At 38.9% G+C, this 13,370-nt stretch overlaps 1 protein-coding gene and 1 pseudogene across 1 annotated transcript in view; both read right to left on the bottom strand.

The window, feature by feature from the left end:
- LOC149208594 (putative serine/threonine-protein kinase At1g54610) overlaps positions 1-1,384 on the bottom strand; it is a 33,878-nt pseudogene extending 32,494 nt beyond the window's left edge.
- LOC149208593 (large ribosomal subunit protein uL16-like) overlaps positions 1-13,370 on the bottom strand; it is a 290,479-nt gene that overhangs the window by 103,171 nt on the left and 173,938 nt on the right. The window lies entirely within an intron of this gene.

Below are 13,370 nucleotides of genomic sequence, written 5' to 3'. Positions count from 1 at the left end.
CCCCATTAAAAATATTAATTATTTTAATAAAATCATCTCTATGTGGAATTTCCCAAAACGGTTTTTGGGTTCTTTGGAATGCATTTGCCCAAGCCTCCCTGCAAAATTTGAGGCTTAGAGCACATCCGATGCTACCCCAAATCAACACTCCATCTTAGCGAGGAATGTGCTCTAGCAATATACTGCTACTGCACACTGCTCTGACTCCGAATCATCGTCCTCTGGGATGTTGATGTCCAACATGCTGTCCACCAACTACTACGTTGTTGCTGCAACTATACTGCTGCCTTTGACACTGCCACTGCCAATGCTACATCTGTACTACAACTCCTTCTCAAATGTTGCATCTGCTATGCTGCTAACACTGCATCCGTACTGCAACTCAGTCACTGAGAGAAGCAACTGAAAACACCCAAAAACTGGACAAGTATCCAGTGGATACACCTTGGTGTTGAAATCCTGACTGTTGCTAGTCCCACGCTGTCTTCTGAAGCCACTGCGCTACTGAAGCTCTACATTGTGCCTCCACGCACTGTTGCCTCTCTGCTCTGCGTTGCTAACTGTTGCATCTGTCGCTCCAACACTCCATGGCACCAACTTAAAACTCCTCCATCTCGCTACTACTGATCATGGGCTCCTAAGAGGTGGGTTCCTGAAGGATATTGCCCATTTCTAGCTCTATCGAACTACAATTTTATATCAGCCCACCTCCCTCCTAGAGGTATCTTGGCTGACATGGCGAACTCCTCCTCTTGTTCATCTTTGTCGCTACAACCTTAGGATCGTGCTTCTCATCCTTGTCCTTTTTCTTCAAAGTACACTGGGATGCATAGTGGCCCATCTCGCCACATCTGAAACACTTCACCTTGGAGACGTCCTTCTTTCGTCTTTGTTGCCCCTTCGATGCAAGAGCTACATTATCCTCTTCCTCAACTTTGGGCTTTGACCCACTGTCGCTGCTACTTCCGTCAAGTTTGACCTTGACCAGGTCTCTCCTCAACTCTTCTTTTTTTAGAGTTGCGAACATCTCATCCCAATTTTGCAATGTTGCTCTGCCTAGGATACTCTGGACAAAGACTTGCCATTCATCCGAGACAGAATTTAGAGCCAGTCTCACTAACTCCGAATCTTGAGCTGTATGCCCTGCAGCAGACAACTCATCACGGGTCTCTTTCAACTTCGCGAGGAATGGATCCACACGTACTCCCTTTTGCTTTGGAGTGGATCTTAGCTTCTGTTCCAAGTACATCTTTTGCTGCTCGGAAGATACCTGATACAACGTGGCCAAGGCATCCCACATTTCCTTAGCAGTTCCTTTGCTAGCAACGTGACACACCACATGATCCTTGACTCCATCTAAGATCATCCTCCTGGCCTTCGCCATCTCAGCCTTGTACTTCTTCAGCAGATCTGCATCCGTAGGTTCAACTACCACAATATCAACAGATGTCTTGAGTTGCAACAACAACAGATGAAAGGGAGTTGAAGTGCAGATGCAAAGTTAGCAGCAGTATGGCAGTGTCAGCAGCAACACAGGTGCAGTGTAGAGTCGCGCAGTAGTTGGTGGGCTGCAACAGCTAAACATCAGCAGGGTGACAGAGGATGATACAGAGACAAAGTGTTCTCGCAAGGTATGAAACACTAGAACCAGTGTGGAAAAATTCGGCAAAAAGTCCCAATTAAATCGCCAAAATCCAATTTTTTGGGGGTTCTATTTAATCAGCTAACTTTTTGTTGACTATTTCACTGCTGAAGAAGTCAAGATTTAATCGTAAAAGTCCTGACTTTATCGGGGTCAACCCAAAAAGTTGTTGAGACCACCCAGTCCGTGAATAAGTGGCGGAAAAAGGAAAAAAATAGTCATTTCTCACTCTTTTTGTTGCCATTCATCCCTATGGAGAGTGAAGGTCTTTTCCAAGGTTGAAGAAGAGGAGATTTGCTAGTTTTGTGGTGTGGATTTAGGGATTTGTCCACTGCTCAACATGAGAGATTCAAGGTGTCGATTTGCTGCTGCCAGCTATGTACTTTAATTTCTGTCTTCGTCTTTGTTGCACAAATGGCTTCTTAAATCTTTCTATGATTCTATTAGCTTGTTTTTATCTTATTTTTGCTTAGAAATTTGAATCAAAACATTGTTTAGAATCTAGATTGAATAAAAACTTCAACTTTCAAGAATCAAATGACAAAAATTCAAACCCTTGTTTAGTGAATTTGAGTTTGTCCAAGCAAGTGAGAAGAGGCATTTAAAATTTAAAATCAACAATTACATTTGTGTTTGCTTCTTATGTGATGGGGAATTTTTTATTTTTTTCAATTTTTTTTGTGCCCAAGTTCAAATTCAAGTTCAAAGTATCAAACAAAATGCCAAGGCTTTTGGACCCTGTTGACCACTACGTATCAACGACCCATAGCAGTACACCCCCTTTTTTCACAAAAGGGATAGCACCTGATCGATATGTTCGTGTCGTCCAGCTATCATCATCAGCTTGATTGTCATGTTATAATGTAAACCCATTCTGCATATATGTGATGTAAATAATCTCAGCAGATCTGTGTCATGTATGTAATTGCCTACGTAAACCTATTTTTCTGATAACAATCTACATTCGTTGTCTTACCGATCCATTCTCGGATGGTCAACAGAGTTTTCCTTTAGCCCTACCCCAAAGCCAAAATGAATTTTGTCACCAAGATCCTAGGCAAGTCCTAGTGTTATAGATTGAGTCTATGTAAAAGTGATTTGGGAATAATTCTAAATATTTGGTTATTTTATTTTATTACAAATTGCTTAGTTTGTGGGATTATATTTGTGTCACAGAAATGGGTAGTCTGTGAAGGTCCTTTTCAAATGGGTTTTCCCCCTTGAGATGTAAAAAATGTAAAAATCATGATTTAAAGTGTTTTGAGGGTTAGAAAAATAATTTATCCCCTTATAGGTTAATTAATTAAATTTTCTGGACAAAACTAATTAAAATCCTAAGCCAGAAATTTAATTAATTATAGGTCTTAGGTAGATTTAAATTTTCCAAAGGCAAAATTTGGGGGTCCTTTAAAAAATTAAATTTTAAGAGGTCCAGAGACTAAGGTTAATTGATTATTTTGCTAAATTTTAAGCCTTTGGTCCCTGGGGTTAAGTCAAAGTCAAACTTTTGAGGAAATTAATTCAAAAATTTAATTGAAAAATTCGAAATTTCCTCAATATTTAAAATTTCGACGGATGAGATTAAAATAAATTTTGATCATCATCAATGATCGAGATTACTTTGACAAGGATCACTCGAACTAGTTGTTGGAAGATTTATCTTTAAATAGGAGGTCAGTTGTCAGTAGATATCATCCGATCTCTGGATCGTGTAATAAGCTCTCAAGCTCTCTTGTATACTTTTTTGAATTAATGCAAAAGTCTTTGGGGTTTCAACGTGCTGTAGTGTTCCTCTTCATGAATTTATGGTAACATTGTTTTAATTTTTGCTTAATATTATGTGAAAGCTATCAATCAATAGCTCCCTTAGAATAATATGAATGCAGGTATCTTATTTAGTTTGTTGGATCTAAAGTAACATTTTTAATTTTGATTGAAGTAGTAGTTATCTCTATTTCTTCATAATTTTATTGTTGTTCTATTTCTCTACTTGATTTGATGGTTGATATAGTGTTTGCATAAGATCTCTCAGGCTCTCATTGAGCGTTTGGGGATAGTCTTCGGTTGGACCAGCCAACTCTCAACACATATTTTCTGAAGAGCCTATTTCATATAGGCCTCAAGATTTTTCTAATGATAATCTTTTTTCTGCAGTGTGTTTTTGGGCTAGTACCTCTAAAATTTCAAAATCTTTTAAACATTTTGTGGAAATTTTGATAGATCTGGCTATTAAGAGCCTTAGATTATCAGATCTGGGAGCGGAGTTGGACTCATACTCCTCAGATCTGATAGATCTATACATTATTTGTATAGATCTGTTATTTACTTGTATAGATTTGAAATTTTGTAACATAATTCTGAATTTTAACACTTGGGCTTTTGGGATTTTCTCTATTTTTGTACATATTGGGTATTGGGTTTTTTTCTTTTCACTTGTGCAGAAATAGATCTGAGAAATCAGCCAAGAAAATCTTCAGATCTGAGCTAGATCTAGATCCTGGAGGGCAAGATCTAGACTCAAAGATTGTTTGCGAGATAGATATGAGAAATCAGCCAAGTAAATCTTCAAATCTGAGCTAGATATAGACCCTAGAGGGCAAGATCTGGGCTCAAAGATTGTTTGCAGTAATAGATTTAAGAAATCAGCCAAGTAATTCTTCAGATCTGAGATTTTTCAAGCATATCTAGGGGTTTTGAGACAGATCTAGGCCCTGGAGGGTAATATCTTATCCCAAATCTTTTTACAAGGCCAGTCATTAAAGATTTTGCAATAAATCTGAATATCTGAAGCAAAATAATTTTTTTCAAAACAAGGGTTTCAAGTTTTGGGGCTCCTAAGCCCAGATCTACCTTCTCCTAGCCCAATGCTAGTTCTATTGGCCCTAGTGCTAGCTCTCATTGGCCCAAGATTCCCCTTGCTCCATTTCTGATTTAAATATTTAATTTTCTGAAGCTAATCATTGGTGGGCTTTTGTAGAAAATTTGCTAAAAATTTGTGTTTCAAGTATTGAATTTTTTTTTGCAACTTGGGCAAATGATCTTCAAGCCCTAGGACCTAAGGGTTTGATCTCTAAACCATATTTTTCCTCACTATTTGTTACAACAGTCATATACCTTTCTAATATTGGTGAAAAACACATCTAAGTGATTTGAAATTAACTAAAAAATTGCTAAATATATTAATAAGTCATTTATGTTTGATGTGTGTCAAGAATTTGGCCTAGATCTACATTTTGGGTCACTGTTATCTCTAAATAATTCTGTTTCTAAAGTCTGAAATATAACAGTGGAAACATTTCATGTGGGTTAGCCTAAAATCAGTTCCTAAGTTGCCTAATACATTAAGGAATTAATTTCTTGAGTTGGGCATTCATCGTTACGCTTATTTCATGTTTTAATTGATGGTTGTAATAAGTATATCAAATCTGATATAATTCCAAAAATCACATCACAACAGGCTGAAAATTTCTGATACTTCATGTGGGCAAGTTTGGAAAAAATTCGGTAATTTTTTGGCATAAAGATATCATTGATAGCTTACTGTTTTCATTGTCATATTGCTACTGTCATAAAGTTTTTCTTACTGCTGTCCTAAAAATTAATTTCTGAAAATTAAGTACTCTGTCATGGAATTGTGATAAAATGCATATCCTTTGTTTCATAAACTGAGTATTTTTTTTGAGCATCTGTTGACATTGATATCAAATTGCAAAGTTGTTTTTGTTCTCTTTGAGCTAAATTGTATCAAGAAGATTTGAAATAAGCTGGTGTTTTAACTATAGTATCTTCAAAAGTTTATTTTCCAAGTCTTCATCTAAAAAAAGGTGAGCATTCCATTTGGGTAATTGAGGGCTTTCACGGTGTAAGTGTTTTCCCATTCTCGAGTCTAACTTCATCTCATCTTCCGGTGCATTTGCATATAAGTTAACTTTGCATAGATAAAATTTACTTCCAAGCATAAGCTTGGTCAATAGACAGATAGATCTTCATCCATTTTTTCTTGAGAAACCTGTTTTAATAGTACTTAAAACGGTGACCTTGCAGTCGTCAGAGCCACAGTTCTCTGCAGCGCCAAAAGCACCGGGTATGTTAGAATTTCAAAAAATGTATCATTAATCACACCTTAGTGTGCTTCTCCTGATCTTCTCTCTGCCAATTATTACGAAATCAGGCTCAACACGGAAAGGATTGAAGGGTTTAGGGTTTAGGGTTCACATTAGTTTTAAGATCTGCATTTCATATAATTAATTTCCCTAGCAAGATCGTTGACTCCAAAAGGCACTGGTATCAATCATTTAAAATCTAATCAAATCCTATAATTTTTGTTAAATCTTAATCAAGTACTTGATCGCTTCACTGTGTCTCCCGAACTAGCTGGTTCCCAACTAGTTCTTCTTCATTCCACTTTTCCATAGGGTCTACCCCCCTTAGCCTGCTATAGGGAGACAGCTTAAACAGAGAGATTGGGGATCAGGGTGACAGCCCCCGATCTGAGCCGTTGTCGCGGTGCCTATACATTGTGTGCAACAACAGACCCTATGTGGCAATATGGTGAACCTGATACTATACCCAAATCTGGGGTGCTCAATAGAATGCATTTGACTTGCAAGTTGTGTGGCAAGCATATGCAATGGGGTGTCAACAAATTAAAATTCCATTTGGGGGAAATTCTGGGGCAAAATATAGAACTTTTCCCAGATCCAACTGCAGAAATCATCCGACGGGCCATTAAATCGTTGATGGATAAAGAGGTGGGCAAAGACACCAGGGCAGCACTAAAAACGAACTTGTAGGGGCCTAAAGAGTAAGGGGAAGTGAGAGTGGTTCTTCAGCATCTCCTTCCACACCCTCATGTCCCAACCCCTCAGCTTTCTCATATTTATTTGTTCCTAGAACCACACTTGGTGCATAACTTGGCATCAAATCAACACTTAAAAAAAAAAAAGGAAACGGCAAAAGTTGATAGGTTGGTCAGTAAGTGTCTTCTATGGAGTGATGTTCCTTTCAACATTGCCAAGACAAACCCATTCTACCAACCTATGTTTAATGTTCTTGTTGTTGTTGGCCGGGGTACAAAAACTCTACCTTTGCAGAGTTGAGAGGGACTCATCTTCAAGATGAAAAAAATGATTGCACTGCTAGATTGGAGGAGTTTAAGGCATGATGGGAACACACTGGATACACAGTTATGTCAGATGGTTGGACTGACCAGAAGGGTAGGACTCTTCTTAGCTTCTTGGTTAGTTGTCCCAAGGGGACAATGTTTATGAAATCTATTGATGCATCTACACACATTAAAGATGCACATTTATTATGTGAGTTGTTGGACATCTTCATTTAGGAAGTAGGCCCAAAAAATGTTGTCCAAGTCATAACGGACAATGCTGCAAATTATGTTGCAACTGACAGGTTGCTTATGGAGAGGTATCCTAACTTGTTTTGGACACCTTGTGCTTCTCATTGTATTGACTTCATGTTGCAGATATATGTAAGATTCCTCTTGTGAGGGATATTGTTGAATCATCCAAGAGCATAACAAAATTTATATATAATCATGCATTTGTGCTTAGCTTGATGAGAAGATTCACCAACAACAAAGAGTTGGTGCATCCTGCCATTACACGATTTGCCACTACTTTCATATCTCTTCAGTGTCTGTTGAATTATATGTGGGATGTGAAGACCATGTTTCTTTCATAGGATTGGCGTGCTTTATCTATTAGCCGCAAACCAAATGGAGAGGGCATATGCAGACTAGTTTCATTATTTCATATGGTCAGAGCTTTTGGGCATGAGTAGAGGAGGTGTGTGCCATTGATGGAGATGGGCCCGCAATGGGCTAATCGTATGAGGCCATTGATAGGGCCAAAGAAGCCATTCATGCTTATTATGAAGATAAGGGAGACAAGGGGTTAGATAAACAACAAGTCATATGGAAAGTGATTGATGAGCGATGGAACAATACCCTCCATCGCCCCATTCATGCTACAAGTATCTACCTCAACCCCACATTCTCTTACTCCTTTGGTTTCAAATTTCATGGTGAGGTGATGGATGGATTCTTCACTTGTGTTGAGAGGATGGTGTCATCTGAGCAAGAATGTGAAGATATTTCTAAAGAAATGGAGATATATAGGATGGCAGGTATCACATTTGGTTTTACCATGGCTATTAAGAATAGGACAACCAAAATGCCAGGTAACCTTCAATTTGTTTCATCCTTCAACTTTCAAATTTCATAATTCATTGCATCTTCATAATTTGCTTCAAGTTAAGAATTTCAATGTTTTAACTTCTTCTTTTTTATGTTTCTCATTTTTCTTTTGTTAAAATTGGCAACCAGCGCAAAACTTCATGTGGGTCATCTTATTCATGGTTGATAATATTTTTATTAGATTCCTCTCGTCGAGAGGTGTAGGATTGATATAAAGATCATCTGATTCCGATAAGTATTCATGGAGATATGAATTTATTTTGATTATGGAATTATTATCAAGCCGAGCTACAACTCATGTAGGCTCAAAAGCCCAACAGTGGCATCTATTCACCCACCAACGTTGTGTATAAATATAAGAGGACTTTTCAGCATTTGGACTCACTCATCTCATCACATCTCTCTCTCTCTACTACGCAGAAATGAGTCTCTTCTCTACTACGCTGAAATGGGTCTCTCTCTCACACATGTGAAGCCGGACGCTGTTGAATTTGAAGTTGCAACTGCAGAAGTAAAGATTGACTTGCGTGGCCTAAAAGATCTCCTCTTTGGAACTGCGTTGTAGGTTCATCTGAACCTCCTCTGAAAGCCACAACTTTTGGTGGTGGAATGAAGTCAATCCGATGAACAGTTTGCAAGATATCGACTGCCCTAGTTTGAAAATGGAAACTGCTGAAACCGAAGCTGCAACTGCAGAAGTAAAGATTGACCTGTGTGGCCTAGACGATCTCCTCTTTGGAACTGCACTGTAGGTTCATCTGAACCTCCTCTGAAAGCCGCAACTTTTGGTGGTGGAATGAAGTCAATCCGATGAATGGTTTGCAAGATATCGACTGCCCTAGTTTGAAGCCGGAAACTGCTAAAACTGAAGCTGCAACTGCAGAAGTAAAGATTGACCTGCGTGGCCTAGAAGATCTCCTCTTTGGAACTGCACTGTAGGTTCATCTGAACCTCCTCTGAAAGCCGCAACTTTTGGTGGTGGAATGAAGTCAATCCGACGAACGGTTTGCAAGATATCGTCTGCCCTAGTTTGATAATGAAGCCGCTAACGCTGATGCTATTGATCTAGGGTTTGCTACTGCTAATATGAATCAGATTTATTGTACTATTTCTCTCTGCTGAATTATTGAAGATAAAAGAAGATTTGATCAAGGGGTTTCCCCACACATTGTGGGGTTTGTCCCTGGCTAGTCGCCACATCTTGTGTCTCTTGTCTTGGCATGTTTTCTGTCGATCGTTTAATGTTCTATCTGCACTTTACTTTATGTACGTGTGATTGCTAATCTTTGGAATATAATAAGGAAAAGAAGTAAACTGTTATAAGCATATAACATACCATAACTTAACATCTTTTAACTTGTAGATGTTTGGGGGACAAGCTATGGTGGCAGAGTATCCCATCTCCAAAAGCTTGCAATTCGAGTGCTCAGCCAAACATGCAGTTCCTTTGGGTGTGAGTGCAACTGGAGTGTATTTGACAAAATACACAGCGAAAAGCGAAACAGGTAAAAAAAAATTCAGATTAAATTTTTGAATTCATTTGATTATTTTTAATATTTAATTTTTCCAAGTACTAATTTACAATCCATGACCCTAATACAGATTGGAGTCCCAACGCCTCAATGACATGGTCTACGTCTACTACAATCTTCGATTGTGGGGGAGACAAATTCAAAAACTCCTGATGTGGAAGCCATCTCATTGGACAATATTGATACCACTAATGCATGGAGGGTCGAGACTAAGAGGCCGGCCATGGACTCGATTCCTGATTGGTTAGATGTGGATCCAGAGACACTAGTGACAAAGGAGGTAGCGGTTGCAGGGGAGGGAGAGCTAGAGGTAGAGGAGGAGGTAGCAGTTGCAAGGGAGGGAGAGCAGGAGGAAGACGAGGAGGAGGAGGTGACACCATCTAGTATGGGCAAGGACAGAGGACAGAGGCCACCTCTTTTATTGGCTTCTAGAGGACGATTGAGTCCATTTGTATCCCCAGGGGCAGGGCCTTCTTCCTGTAGAGGGAAAAGCAAAGACATTCCCTATTCCATTAAAAGGGGTAGAGGATCTCAGTGACTAATTACTTTATGACATGTAGATGACTCATGATATACGTTTATTATAATTTTTGTTGATATTTTGACTCTTGAGAGTTGAGACTGAGACAGGGCTCAAGATTCAAACTTGATTCACTATTTTGATATGTTTATGTGGAAATGCATTTATTTGATGTTGTGGATACTTTAGATGCTAAATTTTTTTTTTAAATGAACATTTTTTAATTTTTTAATTTTTCCAACTTTTTCAAAAATCTCCGGACTTAACAAATTTTTCAATTTCTGGACCCATGTCGATTTAATCTCTACTTCAACTTTTTCCACATTGACTAGAACACAATCCTTGCTAATGGGGAGTGTTATTTCCTGTGGCGTCGGATGTATTCTAGTCACGAAACTTGGTGGAAAGGCTAGAATACATGAGATCTCCATAATCCAAAAATGATTTCCGGAAATTCCACCTAGAGATGACTCAATTAGATGATTAGCCTATTTTTTAATGTTTCCTAAGTCTAAACATAGGAAAACTAGTTAATTAATCAGAATTAATTAAGTCAAGGTGAGAATTCTCTAGAAACTCACAGAGGATTATAAGAAGAAGTCGATGGGCACTTGGAGAAGGCACTTGAGCTGTTCAATTTCCTTGGCAGATCGATTTCAAGAGAGCTGTAGCAGTTATAGTGAGGGGTAGGGACAGTAATCAGAAGGAATTTTTCCAGATTTGGAGAGGCAGCAACAAGTGACAAAAGTGATACACGCAAAAGCAACGCAAGGACTGTGCAGTAGCTAAAGCAAAGCAGTTCGATTTCGCTAGGGAGGGAGCCGATTCAGCTTCCATAGGTCGGAAAAGTTTTCTAGAGGGCAGGAGAGTCACTTCAAGCAACAGAGACCAGAAAGACGGCTTGTTTAGAGGCTGATCTAAGCCACACGTGTGAGAGGCAGTGCAAGGACTGCGCAGAGGGCCTACACAAGGGTTTGGACGACTAGTTTTTCCGAAGGAGCCAGTGTCAGGATTGCTTGTGGAGTGTGAGAATTTCTTCTCTCTAATTATTTTTATCAAATACTTGTTTGGATTGCCAGTTGGGCATCCATAGATTGTACTCAAATTTCGCTGTTGCATAATAATATAAAACCCTTAGTTGCTACACTGCTTTTCCCAAGTTGGCTTTTTCCGAGGACTATTGTCCAAAAATAACTTTGTAAATTTTGTGTGTGCTATAAATTTTCTTAGTTTCCAACGCTATTTCCTTGTGTAGTTTTATTTGTGAAGTTCGCAGTAGTGATTAATTCATTGTTGCCGTAAGCAATAAACTACGTAATTAAATTATAGTTAGAATAATTAATTCCAGTCGCTGCAATAAAAATTCGTAGCAAATTTTTCTCAACTGCAGAATAATTTCGTAGCGCGAAATTTTCACAAAAAGAAAAAAATGGAAAAGACTAATTACCGCCATGGCCATGAATGATTCAGAAGTGGGAGATTATTATTGCATGCTAAAAATTCAAACACGGTAATCTCATTGTCCAAGCAAGCTATATATCTCCACTGATAATATTTTTGGGTTGGTTCAAGTAGAGGGAAAGGCAACACCAACTTAGCCTAGAAAATTTACAATAAAGTCATATGTCATCCACAAGGCAAAGGAGACTTATGACAATAAGCAAAGTATGCCAAATGTAAACAAAACCAACGAAGATAAAGGATTGTCCCCCAAAGGATGAAATATTTTAAGATCAAGAGGTTCAATATCCCTCCTGAAGTGTTAAATTGGCAACTAGGGCAAAACTCCATGTGGGTCAGCTTATTTATGGCAGCTGATAATTTTATTGGATCCCTCTCGTCGAGAGGTGTAGGATTGATCCAAAGATCATCCGATTCCGATAAGTATTTATGGAGATATGAATTTATTTTGTTTATGTAATTATAATCAAGCCGACCAGCTCTTATGTAGGCTCTAGAAGCCTAACCGACGTGTCTATTCATCATCCTCATTTTGGTATAAATAGATGAGGATTTGATATCATTTGCGCACACGTATTCTTGAGGTGATCTCCTCTCCACGTCTGGGTTTTTGGAGAAGGAGAGAACCAAAAGAATACGCTGGCCTAAGAAGGAGCCCTAGCTGCAGATGATGCCCTAGCTGATCCATCGCAGTCAATTACTTATACGCTGTTCAGGAGGAGACCTTATACGCTGTACATAGAGACTTGTTTATGTTGACGTAGCTTAAGAAGATGAACACAACTCGCAAATTCTCTCTGAAATTTCACATATACTAGAAGGAGCAGAGCCGCAGGGATTTTCGGTGAAGGACTTGACTGCACCTCGGATGGGTATAAGGTGCAGTCAAGCTAGATCTCGGTTTTTGTCTCTCTGAATTTTCGAGTCAAGGAGCCGCAATCAAGGAAGAAGATCTCGCATTTCCTCGCTCTGAAATCTCGCATGGAGAAGCAGGCCCGCATTAGGGTATGACTGCACCTCGACCGGGGTATTAGGTACAGTCATGACCAGAACTCGAAGGTATGATGAGGACGCAGAATTGATCTATGAACTGGGCTAAATATTCTCTCGGCATACCTATGAATCAAAGGCACAAAACTCGGATGGATAAGGAAATGAAGATCTCGGATAAGGACACTGCAGTGAGGTCTGAGCTATATACATTCTCAACAGAGACCGAATCCTTATAATGAAAGTCTCTGCATTACATGAATAGATTGATATGACAATCTCAGCATAAAGATATCTCTGCTCTTTCAGAGGTACAGTATTGACATAATAACTAACCGCAGTGATAACAATGATCCTACAGTTGCTATGACAATCTCGACATATATATATATATGATATTCCTGTAGCAGTCTCGGTATATATTCTCGGCATAATCATGACAACCTCGACATTACAATGAAGGGTATTCAATCTCAGAAGCAACCGCGGATAAGGGTTTGGATTTGCCTCTAGTAACCTCGACATTCTCTCCAAGCATAACTTTGGTCTCGACATATCTTTGATGCAAATATTCCTGTAGCAGTCTGGGTATACATTCTCGGCATAATCATAACAAGTACAGTAGTACAGGAATCTCGAATATCTCTGAAACTTCGGGGTAATTACAATCACACAGAACTAGGATTCATCTAATATTCTTCACAGGAAATTACAGTGGTTCAGGACTTCGGACAAGTGTAGTGGTTCAGTACTTCGGAAGAGTACAGTGGTCCTATATTTCTCGGATGGGTTAACTCAGAAGTAAAGCCTCTCAATGATCCTTGTCTTGGCATAATGAACGATCTCATCTCGGTGTAGGAAGAAAACACAGTCATGGTCTCAGTATATATGTAATGATGTTATCCAACAGAGAATACTCTGTCTTGGCATACCTCCAGATGCAGTCAAGATCTCAATTATGGTCTCGGTATATCATATACTGCCTTGACATATTTCAAGGTACAGTAATGA

Source organism: Pinus tabuliformis, chromosome 1_2 (assembly GCF_031772625.1).
Source record: "Pinus tabuliformis cultivar Carrire ecotype Pingquan chromosome 1_2, CPIR1, whole genome shotgun sequence".
NCBI classification, from domain to species: domain Eukaryota; kingdom Viridiplantae; phylum Streptophyta; class Pinopsida; order Pinales; family Pinaceae; genus Pinus; species Pinus tabuliformis.
Note: the sequence above shows the minus strand (reverse complement) of the source record. Positions and strands in the feature narration are given on the sequence as shown.